The 19,783-nt window shown below is 41.0% G+C and overlaps 1 long non-coding RNA gene across 1 annotated transcript; it reads right to left on the bottom strand.

Moving 5' to 3' along the window:
• Positions 1-13,578: 13,578 nt before the first annotated feature.
• On the bottom strand, positions 13,579-19,500 carry LOC132882827 (uncharacterized). Its single transcript, XR_009654242.1, has 11 exons — positions 18,541-19,500; positions 15,809-15,938; positions 15,669-15,716; positions 15,390-15,556; positions 15,190-15,277; positions 14,952-15,098; positions 14,786-14,851; positions 14,474-14,681; positions 14,207-14,360; positions 14,018-14,097; positions 13,579-13,916 (listed from the first exon to the last, which is right to left on the bottom strand). It is a non-coding gene; the product is annotated as an uncharacterized LOC132882827 (long non-coding RNA).
• Between the last annotated feature and the right edge of the window lie 283 nt (positions 19,501-19,783).

Here is a 19,783-nt window from a genome sequence, read left to right as displayed (position 1 = left end):
GACAGAAAACCAGGCATGTTGGTGCGAAGTGTTTCCTTGTTTACGCTATTAATTTTATATGTGCCATATTTATTGACTTTTTTTTTTACCGAATTTCCTTTAATACTGAGCCCTTTAGCGAACATGAGATTGATTTCAGAGCCCCTCCTGTGTGTTCTCATCTGCAGGGAGAATTATATGATTGAAACATCATCCACAAACAAATCACACATTATAAATTAGCAGCTTTGTTCAGCTATTTTTGCATGATGACAGTGATTACTCTTCTTTATTGTTATTGCAGTCTATATGTTTATATACGCCTCATTGTAATGTCTTATGTGACAAGGTTGTCCTCATTCCTATGTTTCCAGGTCTTGTTTCCTTGACAGTCTATTTTGGTTCCATGTTAATTGTATTAATTTTGTTTATTATGACTGATGTCTGTCTTCCTGTTAACTGAGATACGTATGTTGTGGACCTTTGTTATATTCTGGCTCCTTGTGATTAAAAAAAAAAATTATACTGCTTATTGACTAACTGTAATATCCAAAATATATATTTATTGCCATTAAAAATGAAATCATTGTCTCATCTCATCTCCTCTCGCCACTTTATCCTGATCTACAGGGCTGCAGGCAAGCTGGAGCCTATCCCAGCTGACTACGGGCGAAAGGCGGGGTACACCCTGGACAAGTTGCCAGGTCATTACAGGGCCGACACATAGACACAGACAACCATTCACGGTCAATTTAGAGTCACCAGTTAACCTAACCTGCATGTCTTTGGACTGTGCGGGAAACCCATGCGGACACAGGGAGAACATGCAAACTCCGCACAGAAAGGCCCTCGCCGGCCACGGGGCTCGAACCCGGACCTTCTTGCTGTGATGGGTTATCGATGAAAATAAGACCTTTCAGTGGTGATGCATGGTGATATACAGGTGAGCAAAAATATTGAATGCTCACAGAAAGGTAATGCAAGATGGTGACATTACACTGCATAAGAAAGAGAGGGTAGGCGCTCCTCAATCATATGCATAACACTTGAGCCTAACTGAAAGAATAAGCTCAAAATTTACAAAATATAAAACTATGTCCAGGAATTTCTTTGTCTGTGTAGACTTACGATGGTTAAAGGAACGGGCAAGGAAAACATAATTTTGGATGAAATTGCCTTTATTATCTCAATAATAGTTCAACATTTGGTAAAATCATATGTTATGACAACAGATACCGATAACAAGAAAATCCAGTAAAATCCTTTTCAAATTTAAGTATATATAATACTGTAAAGCAAATTATGGGCCAAAAGCCTTTTCAGTGTCGATGAAGTTCAGGTGTAAAACATGTTCCATTCAACTGACTGCTCAATGAATATTCTAAGGGTTGCTATCTGGTCAGTGCATAATCTTGCTCTCCTAAAACAAGTTTGCTGATCTCATACCTTGGCATCAACTATCTGTTGAAGACACAATAACATGATTCTGTTCAAGACCTTCTCAATGACTGACATCAAAGATATTCCCCTGTAGGTCTTGCATTCACAAAGGTTACCTTTCTTTGGGTACTTTATGATGTAGCATTCATTCCATTCCTGTTGAATTTTTTCTACAGCCCAGATCTTCCCAAATAGGTTGGAGAGAATGTCAGATGATAAGGTTGGGTGTGCTTTGACAGCTTCCGGTGGAATGTTGTCTGGTCCTGCTGACTTTTCTGACTTAAGCATCTTAATTGCTTACTCAGTATCTGGTTTGTATGGTCTCTTGTGCTTTACATTAAGTTTGGATGGAGCCTCTATTATAAGTGGTGTTTATAATGGTGTAGATTACTACTATTACTACTACTACTACTAATAATAATAATCTCATCTCATTATCTCTAGCCGCTTTATCCTGTTCTAAAGGGTCACAGGCAAGCTGGAGCCTATCCCAGCTGACTATGGGCGAAAGGCGGGGTACACCCTGGACAAGTCACCAGGTCATCACAGGGCTGACACATAGACACAGACAACCATTCACACACACATTCACACTCACGGTCAATTTAGAGCCACCAGTTAACCTAACCTGCATGTCTTTGGACTGTGGGGGAAACCGGAGCACCCAGAGTAAACCCACGCGGACACGGGAAGAACATGCAAACTCCACACAGAAAGGCCCTCGCCGGCCACGGGGCTCGAACCCGGACCTTCTTGCTGTGAGGCGACAGCGCTAACCACTACACTGTAAAAAAATCCAACTCGGATTACAATTACAGCATCATGGCTGCGTAGAAGAAGGGTCCGGGTACTGAACTGGCCAGCCTGCAGTCCAGATCTTTCACCCATAGAAAACATTTGGCGCATCATAAAACGGAAGATGCAACAAAAAAGACCTAAGACAGTTGAGCAACTAGAATCCTACATTAGACAAGAATGGGTTAACATTCCTATCCCTAAACTTGAGCAACTTGTCTCCTCAGTCCCCAGACGTTTACAGACTGTTGTAAAGAGAAAAGGGGATGTCTCACAGTAGTAAACATGGCCTTGTCCCAACTTTTTTGAGATGTGTTGTTGTCATGAAATTTAAAATCACCTAATTTTTCTCTTTAAATGATACATTTTCTCAGTTTAAACATTTGATGTGTCATCTATGTTTTATTCTGAAAAAAATATGGAATTTTGAAACTTCCACATCATTGCATTCCATTTTTATTTACAATTTGTACTTTGTCCCAACTTTTTTGGAATCAGGGTTGTATGTTTTTGTATGTTACCTGGAATTCTGTGTGCCATCACATATTAAGTGACTTGCAAAGCTTCTTCTGACACCAACCAGACCACAGACAGAAAACCAGGCATGTTGGTGCGAAGTGTTTCCTTGTTTACACTATTCATTTTACTTGTGCCATATTTAATGACTGTTTTTATTAAATTTCCTTTAATATTGGACCCTCTAGCGAGCATGAGGTTGATTTCAGAGCCCCTCCTGTGTATTCTCATCTGTAGGGAGAATTATATGGTTGAAACAACATACACAAACAGATCACACACAATAAATTAGCAGCTTTGTTTAGCAATTTTTGCATGATGACAGTGCTGATACTGCTTTGTCGTTATTGCAGTCAAAAGGTTTACATATGTATCTGTGGCAGCGGGGTCATGGTCAAGCGTCGGTCTGTGACCGGAGGGCGGAGTCGGGGAAGGTAAGTGGCAGAATCACTGCACCTGACGTCAATTAACCTGTGTTTGTGTGTCTTCCCCAGTGACCGCGCCATATATAAGGAGGGAGAGAGAGGAGGAAGGGAGCTCTTTCCCGAACCAGATGACTTATGTGTGTGTGTGTGTGTCTGGGAGTTTGTGTGTGACTGAAAAGTAACACAATAAAGAGTTTTGACAACTCAGTTCTGGCCTGCCATATTTCTGTGCTCCACCCACCCGCTCAAACTCTTACAGTGGTGCTGAAACCCGGGACGGAGCATGGAGGAGAACAGCCCCATGGAGTCCTCCCCCTTCACAGACCTGGTCCATGCCCTCGCCACGGCCCAACACGGTGCAACAGGAAGATCGTCAGGCGTTCCGGCACCTCCTCGCGTTGGTGGGGTCCACCACCTCCACGGGCCCTCCCCACCTCACCCTAATGAAGATGGGCCCCCACGACGACCCCGAGGCCTCCCTCGCGCTATTCGAACAAGCAGCAGAGGCCTCGGGCTGGCCGGTGGAACAGTGCTCAGCACGCCTCCTCCCGCTGCTAACGGGCGAGGCGCAGCTGGCCGCGCTACAGCTCCCTGCCGACAGCCAGCTGGTCTATGCAGACCTGCGCCGGGCTTTCCTCCAGCATGTGGGGCGCACCCCCGAACAACATCGACAGCGCTTCTGCGCCAAGAGGAGGTCGGCCGCCCGTTTGCATTTGGCCAGCAGCTCTGGGACGCCTGCCAGCAGTGGCTGAGGGCTGACAACCGCGACACCGAGGGAGTCGTCGATCTGGTGGCACTGGAGCAGTTCATCGCACAACTTCCCAAAGGGACCGTGGAGTGGGTCCAGTGCCATCGCCCGGCGTCGCTGGATCAGGCCATCGAGTTGGCGGAGGATCATTTGGCAGCTGTTCCCATGGCAGGATCACAGATCCCCTCTTCGCTTCTCTCTCTCTCTCTCTCTCTCTCTCCACCCCCCTTCTGTGTCTCGTCCTCGCCCTGTTCCCCCACTGTGGAGGCGGGGGCCAGCTCCCTCACAGCCGGCCCGCCGCACCCGCGGTGCCCTCCCGTTTCCCTCTTCCGTGTCTGTCTCTCCCCCCCCCTCAAGTGAGTGAGCCCCAGAGCGCCGGTGCAGAGAGAGAGCCTGGGCCGGTTTGCTGGCGCTGCGGTGAGCCAGGGCACCTCCGGCATCAGTGCTCGGCAAAGGAGGTGGGCGCGGTGGTCCGGATCCCCGATGCACCAGGAACCATCCTCGATCGGGCCGGAGCGTATCGCATACCAGTGAGTGTCCAAGGGGATACGTATCAGGCTTTGGTGGACTCTGGCTGTAATCAGACCTCAATCCACCAAAGCCTGGTGCAAGACGAGGCATTGGGGGGAGCACAATTGGTGAAGGTGTTGTGTGTGTATGGGGATGTTCACAACTACCCTTTAGTGTCGGTCCACATTCTATTTCGAGGGGAGAAATTTAGTGTAAAGGCGGTGGTTAATCCTCACCTTACCCACTAGATAATTTTGGGGACTGATTGGCCGGGATTTGGGGAGTTAATGACTCATTTAGTGAAGAGTGGGTCCTGCCGTAATTCAGCAGGGGGAGGTCCCGGTGTGGCATTGGTGGGAGCAGCTGTCACAGAGCCATCTACATCATCTCCGCGTCAGAGTGAGGAGCAGCAGGCTCCTCCTCCCTCTCTTGGGGAATCCCTCTCGGATTTCCCGTTAGAGTAGTCGCGAGACAAGACTCTGCGGCATGCATTTGACCGAGTGAGAGTAATAGATGGTCAAACGCTCCAGCCAAACACCACACCATCCTTCCCCTATTTCTCTATTATGAAAGATAGATTATACAGAGTGACGCAGGACACTCAGACTAAAGAGCAGACTTTTGATCCCAAAGAGCCGTCGGGAATTGGTATTTCAAGCGGCTCACTTTAATCCCATGGCTGGACACTTGGGGCAGGATAAGACACTAGCCCGAATAATGGCCCGGTTCTATTGGCCAGGGATTCGTGGCGATGTCCGTAGGTGGTGTACGGCATGCCGTGAATGCCAGTTAGTAAATCCAGTGGCCATTCCAAAAGCGCCTTTGCGCCCTCTACCATTAATCAAGACCCCATTCGAAAGAATTGGGATGGATCTCGTCAGGCCATTAGATCGGTCAACACGAGGGTATTGCTTTATTTTAGTCCTGGTGGACTATGCAACGCGATACCTGGAAGCAGTGCCTCTTTGCAATATCTCAGCATGCAGTATTGCAGAAGCACTTTTCCACGTCATCTCCCAAGTTGGAATCCCCAAGGAGATTCTGACTGATCAAGGCACTTCGTTTATGTCATGCACACTGAGCGAACTGTATGGGTTATTAGGAATTAAGCCGATCCGCACCAGCATTTATCACCCACAAATGGACAGTTTAGTCGAAAGGTTCAACCGCACACACAAACTCCCAGTCACCCAGACACATGCACACACACATTAGTCGTCTGGTTCGGGAGAGAGCTCCCTTCCTCCTCTCTCTCCCTCCTTATATATGGCGCGGTCACTGGGGAAGACACACAAACACAGGTTAATTGACGTCAGGTGCAGTGATTCTGGACCCTTCTTCTACGCAGCCATGAAGCTGTAATTGATGCAATATGTGGTTTGGCATTGTCATGTTGGAAAATGCAAGGTCTTCCCTGAAAGAGATATCATCTGGATGGGAGCATATGTTGCTCTAGAACCTGGATATACCTTTCAGCATTGATGGTGTCTTTCCAGATGTGTAAGCTGCCCATGCCACACGCACTAATGCAACCCCATACCATCGGAGATGCAGGCTTCTGAACTGAGCGCTGATAACAACTTGGGTCGTCCTTCTCCTCTTTAGTCCGAATGACACGGCGTCCCTGATTTCCATAAAGAACTTCAAATTTTGATTCGTCTGACCACAGAACAGTTTTCCACTTTGCCACAGTCCATTTTAAATGAGCCTTGGCCCAGAGAAGACGTCTGCGCTTCTGGATCATGTTTAGATACGGCTTCTTCTTTGAACTATAGAGTTTTAGCTGGCAACGGCGGATGGCACGGTGAATTGTGTTCACAGATAATGTTCTCTGGAAATATTCCTGAGCCCATTTTGTGATTTCCAATACAGAAGCATGCCTGTATGTGATGCAGTGCTGTCTAAGGGCCCGAAGATCACGGGCACCCAGTATGGTTTTCCGGCCTTGACCCTTACGCACAGAGATATTTCCAGATTCTCTGAATCTTTTGATGATATTATGCACTGTAGATGATTACATGTTCAAACTCTTTGCAATTTTACACTGTCGAACTCCTTTCTGATATTGCTCCACTATTTGTCGGCGCAGAATTAGGGGGATTGGTGATCCTCTTCCCATCTTTACTTCTGAGAGCCGCTGCCACTCCAAGATGCTCTTTTTATACCCAGTCATGTTAATGACCTATTGCCAATTGACCTAATGAGTTGCAATTTGGTCCTCCAGCTGTTCCTTTTTTGTACCTTTAACTTTTCCAGCCTCTTATTGCCCCTGTCCCAACTTTTTTGAGATGTGTTGCTGTCATGAAATTTCAAATGAGCCAATATTTGGCATGAAATTTCAAAATGTCTCACTTTCGACATTTGATGTGTTGTCTATTTTCTATTGTGAATAGAATATCAGTTTTTGAGATTTGTAAATTATTGCATTCTGTTTTTATTTACAATTTGTACTTTGTCCCAACGTTTTTGGAATCAGGGTTGTAATTATACCGTATTTTCCGGACTATACGTCGCTCCGGAGTTTAAGTCGCATCAGCCAAAAAATGCATTATGAAGACGAAAGAAACATATATACGTCGCACCGGACTGTAAGTCGCACTTTTTTGAAGGGTTATTCTATCCATAGAATCTGTGATTGTATCTGATAAGCGGCGCGTGGTTACTGCGCGACTCCATTGTTTATTTAATAAACGAACAGCTGAGCAGTGATAACGCGCCCTTTGCCCTGTAAGTAGCCTAGTCTGATTATTTTAAATATCTACTACTATCTTTAATACTATCACTATCGTTATTACTAATAGCCTATATTATTATTATAACTAATATTAGTAGCCTATTACTGATGCATTAATCAGTTTGCTTTTAGAATATTTTTACCGGTAGGGCTTATTATCGCCCCATGGCTCTTTCATCTGTGTTATTAAAGCTGTAGTCATCATCGAGGAGTGTCATTCTTCATTTTTGTCGAATTTTATTTCATCAAATCAGAGGTCAAGTAGGCTATAGGTATATCATCTCCAAAGACAGGTACGGTAGTAAAAACAACCGTCTAGTGAAAAAAAAAAACAACAACCGCTTTTAAATCTCCTACTTAAATCCTTAAAATGAGTCATTTAACTCATGTCTTGTGTGATCTGATCTCCAATGGTGAAATAAACCGGTTGTGATGAGTACAGTCTGTTATTTTAGAAGATAAATGTAATATATAATTTAATATATAGACTAATAAAAATTAATATTTTATAATATAATATCACGACATATTACTGTCTGTAACTGTTTGTCACCAAAGCGTTTTCTAAGATCATAATGTCTGATATTATTATTATTATTATTATTATTATTATTATTATTATTATTTTACACACACAATAAGCGCATGTGCGTAAAGTTATAGGAAACCATCCCCCGCCTTTTTTTTTTTTTTTGAGTTGCCAGACCCACCCACCTCCTGCGTTCCGGGACCTCCCACTTCACAAATTAAGCACTGCCTAAAATCACTACAGAACTATTTAAATAACTATAGGCCTATCATTAATAATAAAACACAGGTCAATCAAGTTTATCAAGCTGACGATTTCACTCCAAATCAGCAAATCCATTGAATTCCTCATCCTCGGTGTCGCTTCTGAACAACTCTGCCTCCAGCGGCAGATGAAGCGCCGTTTCCTCTTCTTCTGCGTGGCTGTCGTCAGACTCAGCATCAGCTCCAGTTATTCCGCGGTGGAAAAAAAAAACATATATACGTCGCACCGGAGTATAAGTCGCATGGACAGCCGAACCATGAAAAAAAGTGCGACTTATAGTCCGAAAAATACGGTAGTTATATTTTTCTCACTGTTCATGGAATAGATTATAAATAATAATATTAAAACGTATAACCTTATTGTCATTAAATGAAATGTTGCATTTTTAAGGGGTTGTGGTTTGTTGGTTCCAAATTAAACTATTCTTTCCTCAAAACAGTATGGAATATGTATTCTGACATTCAGCTGTCTGTCTCATATTATCAACTTGATAACCTGTGTGTTATCCTCAGTGCCAGTTGGTTGTTATATTAGATTTAGACGGGAGACAGATCCACAAAGGCACATACAGAGTTGAAATCTTGATTTCTCTTTTTAAATTCTTTTTTAAAGTGTTTAAAGTCTAAATGACCTACATGCTGTGTTAAATGCACAGTGGCCATTTTAGACTTTAACATGCTGTGTTAAATCTTAATACCAAAAATGTGCAATAGAAATGTAGCCCTTTCCTTTCATCAGTACTCCATATGCAAGATATTTTAACTAAAAAATTTGAGTGGTTCGTTCACAAGATGTGCTTTGAAAAGACAGTGTGTTCTTAGTTTATCTACTTTTAGTTTCTTCTTCAGATATTATGCAGACATATCATTGATTCGCCTTCCAGTTGTACAGCCAACAGTGGTACCTTTTGCAATTTCTTTTGCTGCTTGCGGGCCGAGCATTTTGTCTACGATGGCTGTGCATGCTGGCAGTATGGCCGTCTCAGCAATTGTGTGTGGCTTCTTAGACTTAGCTACTATCTCGGCCACTATAGGTAGCTTTCAGTGCTTTTTCTGACACTTTTGCACACTTCATCATCACTTGCTCTTGTTGGCTATGTTGATTTTTCAAATGAACGAAATACTACAGTGTCCTTAGTCTGAAACTTATGAAAACAGATGATCACTGCTCTGGGCCTTTCTCCCTCAGCTGGTTTGGGTTTGAGTGCACGATGGGCTCTCTCGAGTTCCAGAGGAGAAGGTAGCACGCAGGGCCGTAGCCAACATTTTAAAATCACCGAGGTCTGTGATGCGCAAAGCGAGCGCCGAAAAATTTGACATTTAAATGAGAGGGGTGAATTACACGTCACACAAGAGCTCTATTCCTGAAATTACTTTTAATGGTGTTTGAACTGAATATCATCAGTTTTGAAAAAAAAAAATCATGTATGTGGCAAGAGTAAGAATACTTTAAGCTTGTTTAATGGTTTGATCTGGCCCAAGCAATGAGGACAAAAGATACCCTAACCATGTAGCCTATGCAACTAAGATACATTTACAAACTGGCGTCCGTTACACCTACAAAAAAAATTCTGGGAAAAAAAATCAGTATACGCCACCATGTTTGAATAAAGAGTAGGGGTAACTTCAAACTTGTTGAACTGTTTGCCTTATCAACTGTGTACGTGTGTATGTGTGTGTGTGTGTCAGATTCCTAGATTCCTGGTTTCTTCAGCTCAGCATCCTGAAATGACAAAATAAAAAGAATATTTAGGCAGAAATAAGTGATTATTAGTGCAAATGGCACCACAGAAAATTGGTTTACAAATCTCAACAACAACCTCTGCAGCTTGTTTTCTGGGGAATAGGTAATATTACATTAGAATTATTATTAATGAGCTGAAATCTTGCCAAATGAACAGAGCATTAAAATGAGTATGAAGCATGTATTTTAAGTTTTTAACCCAATGCAAATCAACAAATACAAACATAAGAGATATGTTTGATAGAACAAGCAAAGAGGGCGGCACGGTGGTGTAGTGGTTAGCGCTGTCGCCTCACAGCAAGAAGGTCCTGGGTTCGAGCCCCAGGGCCGGCGAGGGCCTTTCTGTGTGGAGTTTGCATGTTCTCCCCGTGTCCGCGTGGGTTTCCTCCGGGTGCTCCGGTTTCCCCCACAGTCCAAAGACATGCAGGTTAGGTTAACTGGTGACTCTAAATTGACCGTAGGTGTGAGTGTGAATGGTTGTATGTGTCTATGTGTCAGCCCTGTGATGACCTGGTGACTTGTCCAGGGTGTACCCCGCCTTTCGCCCGTAGCCAGCTGGGATAGGCTCCAGCTTGCCTGCGACCCTGTAGAAGGATAAAGCGGCTAGAGATAATGAGATGAGATGAGATGAGAACAAGCAAAGACATTTGGCTATATCTTTACTAATAACCAATCTAAATTCTCCTTTGAAATGTTTGGACACTATTTTTAATGACCATATAATAATCTTTAATTCAGTCAGTGCTGTCTGACGTTGTGTAGGCTAGCTTTGTAAAACACTAGTTATCCAAATCGAGGCCTATAGCCTATTTAAATAAAAACCTCAACCTTTTACTACAAGGCCAGAGCCATGTTCAGATCATTATCTCTGCCAAGGAGGTTATGTTTTTGGTAGTTTGTTTGTTTGTTTGTTTGTTTGTTTGTTGGTTTGTCTGTTAGCAACATTACGGAAAAAGTAATGAACGGATTGCTCTAAAGTTTTTTCCAGAGGTGTGACTGGGCACAAGTAACAATCCATTAAATTTTGGCGGTGATCCGGATCACCTTCTGGATCCCAGATTTTTTTAAAGGATTCTTGGCAGAGGTCTGCGCTCTCTGAGTGCTTTTCTAGTTTCTACATGTGTCACTGTCAGCCTTTTATCTTTACACCACAGCAAAATCAAGTCAGAACCCTTCTTACAAATATTGCTTTGACTTACCAAATGAGTTATTGAATTTCACAAACAAAGCTGTACTGCTTCGAAAACCTGTAGGCTAAATTTTAACAGCTTTATGGAAGTGCACTGATGGTTACCATGCACACACTCTAGAATGAGCGCTCGCAGTGTCTAGAACTGTGTTCTTTTGGGGGTCGCACTTGCACACTCTCATAGCCTGCCCTATCTTGTTTTTTTTTTTCTGTTCTTGCTCTCCCACGCACGCAAGATGCAGACGCAGAGGACCCAATCCTACCAAGATCCTCTTACCCTCTCTAATGAATTGGTAGTCTTGTTCATCAAATAAAAATCTTTTTCCCCTTTTTCATGAAAAATAAAAGTCTTAATATTTGCTCGTGTTTATTTGACTTGGGTTTTTCAGGTTTTGTTAAGGTACTTGCGACAGAATCATTGAAGCAAACATACTTGCTTTAGTTACTGAAGTTTTTCTAAGAAATGATTATAGGAGAAACTACTTTAACAGCAGTGTGGCAGCAGCACAATCCATACAATTATGCACGTGCAGGTCAGGAGCTTCAGTTCATGTTCAATTTACATGAGAATGTGGTGTCGGTACTATTTAAGTACTCCATTTTTGATCTGGGATTTTCATGCACAACACTGTGTAGAGTTTACACAGAATAGTGCAGGAAAACAACAACAACAACAACAACTGTGTGCACCTGATCTGTGGGTGGAAATGACTCACTGAAGAGAGAACAAGGCCCCTTTCCTGTGTGCAGAGGGGTGGTGGTGACCTGAGTACTTTTAAATAACATGCAGGGTGGTCAACCACGGAACAAGTTGTATTCTGTGGACACTTGATCTACGATAAGTGCTATTTTATGTGGGGAAACTAAGTTTTTATTCAAGTAAAATTTCAGCACCATAAGTTATTCTTAAATGATGACTATTATTTAAAAACAGTGATTGTTTACTCCCCCCCAATGTGTTAAAATATAAAATGGCACAAAACTCCATCCTCTTTGTGGTCTCATAAATTTCTATATTTTACCTCAGTTTCATCAGGATGTGGTTTCACTATTTCCAGCTTAATTCCCTATTCTATTGCTGTGGTTGAATTGTACAGTCATTGAAAAGTTTATTATAACTTCAATTACAAATTATCTGAAATGATATAAACTTTCATTTTTGATGTATACATTTTGATGTATACATGTATTTATACAAACAAAATTAGAAAAGTGATCAATATATTGATCACTTTTCTAATTTTGTTTGTATAAAACAGTTAATGTGTTAATCAGGAGCAAAGCCAGATGCTGTAAACATTTGGGGCTTCGCACAAACCAAGGAGTCCAAAGGTGGTTTAGTTTGTTACAAAATGTGGGACATGTATTTATAATACAGGATATTGGTTAAATTAAAAATGTGTCTCCATACCAAAATATTTTCGCTTATGGACACAGTGTGAGGAATGCAGGCGACAGATGGATGTAAAAGCAGCAGAGAGTTTATTCAATTCAAAGATGGCAGACAAATCCAAGTTGTAGAGCAAAGTCAGTGTAAACAAAAAGGCAGTGGTCAGGTGAGGCACACACAGGATATCACAGGTGAAGACAGCTCTATTTCAGTTCTATTCCAGCTCTATTCCAGGCTCTCAGTAGGGGTGGAAAGAATGCTGAAAATCTGTACTCAAGATGAAGTCTTGTTACATTACTCAATTACAAGTACTGGTGTTTAAAAAAATGCCTAACTTAACATTTAATGTATTCTTCTCAAAAACTACTCGGAGTATTCATTACGTTTTAAACTGATGTTTAATACATTAGAAATAGCAGGCATTCTACTTTCAACAAGGCACTTTTCTCTGATCAATGATAAAAGCTTTGAACGGATCAAATCATGACAATTTGTTGATGAAACAAGTCAAGTCAACTTTATTGTCAAATATGCTATACATGCTCGACATACAGCACAGATGAAATTTCAGTCCTCTCTGACCCACGGTGCAAACAGGCAATGCAATAAATAAAAATAGAATAATTGAAAAAACAAACAATATAAACAGTATAAACACTCTAGATAAGAACTAGACATAGACTAAACACTCAGACAATATAAACATTATAAACACTAGATAAGAACTAGACAGACTAAACACTCAAACAATATAAACAGTAACTATTAAAACAAAAGGTTCCAAATGGAACCTTTAAGGGTTCTATAGCTTGGTACATATATGGCACCCTCAAAAGGGTCTATATAGAACCATTTAAGAGGGTTCAATAAAAAGAACCCTAAATGGTTCTTTGTTATTTAAAAAAAAGGGTGCTAAAAAGGCACCTTTAAAAGGCTGCTTATTATGATAATGATTGTGATGATGATGATTCATATTATTGTTATTGTATTGTAACTACATTTAATATTTTATCATCACATTATAAATGTAAAATGTATAACACTGCAGCTATTATTTTACATAAAATATCCAATTAGAAGGCAAATCTTTAAGCTGTAAAATCATATTAAAGAAAGGAACAGAGAGGTGGTTTTTAAGACCAACTGTATTGTTAAAAAAAGTGAAATACACTCCAAAGTTCAAACATTTTAAAGTTAAAATAGAGAAAGGAACAAATACAAACTCACTACTAAACTAAAGAATAAAACAGCGCTCATACATATTCAAATACACACCTCCGAAACATTCAAGGTTTTAATTTATTAGGTATTATTGTTAAGGTCTTCATATTTATTGTGAAGACGTAAAATCATGCAAATTAAAAATAATCATGAACAAATTTGGTTATACAGTTTGAGGACAGGAATAGAAACTGGGGTATTTTGAATTTAAAAAAAAATAATGCTCCACAAAACTCAAGGTGTGTCGGATTTGCTTTGGGTACTCCACACCAAAAATAAAATAAATTTCCAAAAGACATTGGAGTGCATGAGGGATGTCCATCTCCCCACTTGTGACAGTGACTCCATCCATCTTGATCGAGACGTTGTTGGAGCATAGGAGGGGATTCACAGCATTGTCGATGACCATGACTGGAAACGGGCTGCATGGCTCCTGTATGAATGAAAACAAAAAGTGTATGTAATGTCCTGATAGAATTTTGGATGTCGTGACAAAAGCAAGAGGGGCAAATTAATTACAGAAAGACTACATACCTCATCCAAGCAGTAGAAAAACTTTGATCTTTCTTTGAAGAGCTCTGGCAGGATGAGGATGGCAGCACTCTTCAGATGATCTAAAATGTCAAAAGAAACCTTGTTTTCATAAAACCATAGTTTTATAGAGGTAATTGAAGGTGAGAGTGGGGAAGAAAAAAAAAAAAAAAAAATCAGCTGGTGCCATACCATCTGTGGTGGCCTCTGTCAGCCAGGTGGTCAGTTGTTCCTTGTGGTTCCCCTGCTGAGCCGCCCTGATGATGTTTGGCGTGATTGTCGTGAGGGCATTCTGGAGATTTAGCTCCATGTCCTGACCGAACCGCAGCCTCATTTCGTAATGCAACTAGAGAACAAAGCAACAAACACACACACACGCATTTTGAGAGAGAGTGAGGTTGTTTAAGGTTGTCAGTTTGACCAGACTGTCTTTTACAGTATTTAAAATTCGCTTCTCACCAGTTCGGGAATCTGAAAAAAGGGGAACATCTGCATGACTTCGCTTGTTGGCTTGGCCGTGACTTTAACCCTTTTATAAAGAGTGCGCTTCATCCTATCCATGATTTGTGTTAGATCTGGCTGTCGCCGGCGTAGCTCATTATTAATCGCATTTAGATGTTCCTGAAAACTCAGGTCATCCTCCCCAACACTCAAGTTCCACTACAATCTAAAAAACATCCACAAGTGAGTAATGTGCAATATACAGGACTCATGCAATGTACAGGAATCATGTGAGCAATGAGCAGTGTTTAAATCACTCATTTTGTGCACCTCTTGTGTTGGATCCAAGCTCCCCCAACATGCCTGGATTGCTTCTGTCCTGTGTCTCTTTGCCCTCTGAAATTAGTGATTAGATAATGGTCAAATTTCTGAACTGCACTGGTAAACAATGACCACACTGACTAGCAAGCTGAAAAGCAGACCCTGATGTTAGTACCGGATATGCAGGTGAGTCCTCCAGAGACTCATGGTCTACACTTCGCTGTTGCTTTGTCCCAAACTTCCTCTTCATAACCTTTGGGAAGTTCACCAAGGGAGACCTTTCCTTTTTAAACTTGTTCCTTAAGCACTCCAGCAAGGTATCCTGTACATGTTGACATATAGTTAAGTAACTGAACTAGATATGCTGTGTTTGACATAAAGAAAGTTTTAAAAAAGGGTAAGAAAGAACTTACATATCCAGTGCTGCTGTGGTCTCTCAAAAAGGGAAATCTGGTGATCAGACATCCGAGAACATCGGTGTATTTTTTATGGTTAGGGTACCTGAAAATTCACAGAATAAAAGTGTTCTTAAATTAAACCCATTCTGACTATTCCAACATTCCTACTAAAACCAAATAATGAGAACGTGAGTATAGATCAAGGCTAACAATACCATGTGTACGTTGTTATGTGGTCAAATAGAACTTGTATTAACAATGCTCTCAAGTGTGATTTATCCTTTTTTTGAAAGATGGATCTTTTCTGTGTAGAGCTTCCTATAGCTCTGGTGGCATAACAGGCAGGGTATACAGTGCTGGCCATGACACATGAGCTTGTTGACTACAAACATAAATAGAGACAGATACCATTAGTCTTTTTCCTTTTGTCATAAAACATTTTCTCAGAAGGGCGGAGGCATTTAAGTAAGAACACTGAAGTGCTGTAGACTTACTGAGTATTTGACTCTACAGGTAGTGTGTCACATGTTGGATTGGATTTTCTATAGACAGGAAAGACAATTTGGTGTAACACAGCATTCATGGCAAGAAATTATCCATTTAATGCTGACAAGTAATGTAATTCGGTAATTACTGTGCTGATGATGTGCTGCACAACTTCTCCAACTCTTTCAAAAACAAGACCTGGTGTTTCATGATGGGAAACAGTTTTTCTACCATCCGCTCTGTTAGTCCCAGTAGTGTTTCCCCATCAATCTGTTGTTCTGTTGATATAAGAATTACAAACAATGCATTTCCAATAAGGGGATAGTCATACAGTAGGCCTACCTATATAATTTTTAACAAATCGATTTTTAAATTGTAAATCCACTTTTAGGCAGGATTTTACCTCTGCACGCAATGATGAAGTGGAAGGAACATGTTATCATCAATGATATAGCTATCCAGAGAATGATAATCTTTTTCCATCCCCTGGATGAACAACAACCCATTCCTTTTGTTCCTCCAAAGAGAAGGCATGGTAGTGACAACTGAAATTCTTGGGGGTACGTAATTTTCCAAAGATAAGCCAAAGACTTCTGAACTGAATAAGCTTCGCTATTCTCATGAAAATGGGAATGTCCTCCTCTACCACATCAATTACGATGTGGTCACCTTCTTTGTACGTACAGTTGTTGGTCAGTAGAGTGCTAACAACTCCTACTCTCTCATGTGCTGGTATGTCTTCAACACCACTCTTTAATGCAATACCTTCCTGAATGTCCAATGGAAGAGAAGCGAAATGGGACTTGATGTTCACCTTCAGTGTATGAGCTCTGGCGGAGAATGTCCAAGGATGTCAATTCCCAACACTGGCGCAGCTGGTGTCTTTTAGCTAGGGTGTGACAAAGATTTTTGAAGTTGCTGGTGTTGTGGGATAACCTCTTAAAATACTGATGTTTACCCTCAAAGCGCATGCACCACAGCTGTTTCAGTGGACCAAATTCCAACATCAGACGAGGATAGTGAATAAGATAGTGCAATTTAGGGGTGAAGGTCTCTGGGAAAACAGTCTTGAAAGAGGAGAGAAATTCACCAATTTGAAGAGTGAGGAAAGGAATAGTGCTTTTCCTGACGCAGGGAGCGAGGATTATGTCACCTATTTCTCTGCACTTGAGATAAATATCCCAGTGTGTGTCACCTTCTGGAATATAATGGCCAATAAGAAGTGGTAGAATCCAGAATAAACACAGGTTTTGTGCTGCTGATCCAGTTAACTTCTGTTTCAGTACACTCTGCGGTAGTGTCTGTGGAATGTTACCTCTATCATTTTTCCCAATCTTGAATGCTTCCAGCTCTGAGTTAATGTCATTCAGTGTCACAATTTTCAACTGATGAAGTGCAGTGATGACTTTACAAACAACAATTGGTATGACACCCTCTAAAAAATCATGCATTAAATCTGGTGGAAATTGTCGTGTGACATCAAAGTAGTTCAGCTCAGTGAACGGACACTCCTTCACTACACCATAGGTCTGTTTTGTTAACTGATTGTTTTCTTCGAGGGCAGTTAGGTGGTACTTGTGGACATCTGAAGACCTAATTTGAACTCCTTCATTAACATGGGTCTTCAAGTCGCTATATGCGGTCATGCAAAATCTGCACACACGGCCACTGTTAAAACAGCATGTGAATCCTGCTAAGTAGTGGGCAGACAAATTGTCAGCAGAAATAGTTGCTAGAGCCCCCTTCAAAACATGGTGTCTGTCATCCACACAAATGTCAATTCCCTTTGTAAATAACTCCTTCAGATCAAGTAGGAGAGGACGTAAAATGTCCTTATGAGGATACTTCTGAAAGAGCTGATGTCGAATCAAAAGACACAGATGTATGTGCCGTAATTGGGACTTGTATTTTTGTTCAAGATTTCCAATAGTAAAGTAAAAGGCCGTTACTTTATGTATTGCTTTTTTAGCACCTAATGGATTAACAACTTCAAATTCATCGGTGTATAGGTGAATACGCAGAATACTTGGATCACCACAAAATGGTGGAGTTTGGAAAAAACTACCGTCCGTGAAATCTTCCAAAAAATCATTTGAAACCTTCTCACATCTTCTTTGAAAAGAATAAAAAATGTCCTCTTTCTCCAAAAAAACCTTTAAAACATCATTCAGTGGCACATATTGAAAACTGTCTTCCTTTCCCCTGCTATTAACATCAAGGACATAGCGAATTGGCTCCACAAAATCCAGATTCTCCCTACTAAACTGTATTAATCTGTACTCAGATTTAACATACTCAAATGCACGGTCAAAAACAGTTTCATTTGACAGTAGATTGTCCAATTCCTCATGGTCTTTTAATCTGAAACCCGACTGATCCAAGTGGAACTTAATGAGATCATTGTAATGTTGCTGAAAAAATTGCAGTACAAATTGAAGATTTTCAACAATTGTGTCTTGAGTAATTTTGGGGAGGAGGTGCTTCTCTTGAAGATTTAATATAAAAAGTGGCACATGCTTCTGAAGACCTGAGAGCAAGGTATTTAAATCCACCTGCTCGCTGTCATTTTCAATAGTAGATTGGTCTTCTACATTTTGGTCTACATCAGAGTCCAATTCAGGTTCCGAATTGATTTCTTCATGAGGCACAGTTTTTGTTTGCACATAGTTCCTGTGGTGTCTGTATAAGTGTATCCTCAAGGCTCCAACACTTTTGTACGTTTTTCTGCATGCCTCAACAACACATTGTGCTTGGAAATCAGGTTGGTGTTGGTGCGTGAGCTGCAAGTGGCTGAGATATTTTGGGATAGTGAACTTCACAACACTACAAAATCCACATCGAAAAAAACGCTCCATTATCATAAAAAATTGGGTGTGTTACCAAAGAAGATCTGTTTAGCCTCGCTTAAAGAATTCTGCTCCAGCCACAGACAGACCTCATGGGTGGACCCCGCATTGGGACATCCGATGCGGGGACCTAGAAAGAATACACACACACACCACAAAATTGTGAAAGTGCTCAAAATTCTGAATGTACTTCACAGCACTACAGGGTGTCAAAAAAGTACTCACTTTAAATCACTGCAATGTAGGTGTTAAATAAATAAATAATAATTTCAAGGTGCAGTATTTATAGACAGCATTTTGTTGTTTTGTCACCACCTGTTTTCGAACTGACATCCTGACATTGCCAATTACACACAATTCTCTTGGTACTTTTGTGCATTCACTTTCAAAGGCTACATTCACTTTCACTGACTGATGGAGCAGGTCTCATATAGCAGCACTTTAGACATCAGGCAGTGGCAGAACAATAAAGTGTATCTGTACATTCCATTACACTATGGAAATTACATGGATTTAAATATATGTGGCATCTTGGCCCTCATAAACGCTCATACACACAACGAAAACAAATATGTATGATACTCCCTGTTGTATCCAGTAATGTTGACATCTGTAGCCTTTTTAATGCCAGTGAACAAAAGTTATATATCCGCTAGCTAACATCTGCGGAGCTGACGTTGACAAAGTTAACGCCCCTTGACGTTCAAAACCAATGACTACAACATTTACACACACGACACACCCCTTGACGCTCAAACAAACACACCACTTCACGTTATCAAAGGGAAAGCACCACTGAAGGTATTTTTCATTGGTGTTATAAAGAAAATACACGGAAGGACAAAAATCGTAGTCACTTACCAATGAACGCTTGAAGTGAATGGCTGCCATTGGAAAGGTTCGTTGGAAATCAAATAAATCTTCACGTGCCTAAAATAGCACCTTTCGCTGGAAAAGGTTCCATTTTCCCTGAATTGAACTCACAGGGTTCTATATAGCACCCCCAAGAACCTTTTTTTCTAAGAGTATTCTAGATAAGAACTAGACGTAGACTAAACACTCATATATATATATATATATATATATATATATATATATATATATATATATATATAAAATATACACACACACACACACACACACATGTAAATTGGTGCAAAAAAACAAACAGTCAAGGGCACTTGAGGTAAACATGAAATAAGTAGTATAAACAAATTAGCAGCTGTGAAGGTGAGGTAGTGCGGAATAGTGCAAATGAGCGAGGTAAAGTGAGATGT

The sequence above is a fragment of the Neoarius graeffei genome, chromosome 3 (assembly GCF_027579695.1).
Source record: "Neoarius graeffei isolate fNeoGra1 chromosome 3, fNeoGra1.pri, whole genome shotgun sequence".
In the NCBI taxonomy this organism is placed as follows: domain Eukaryota; kingdom Metazoa; phylum Chordata; class Actinopteri; order Siluriformes; family Ariidae; genus Neoarius; species Neoarius graeffei.
Note: the sequence above shows the minus strand (reverse complement) of the source record. Positions and strands in the feature narration are given on the sequence as shown.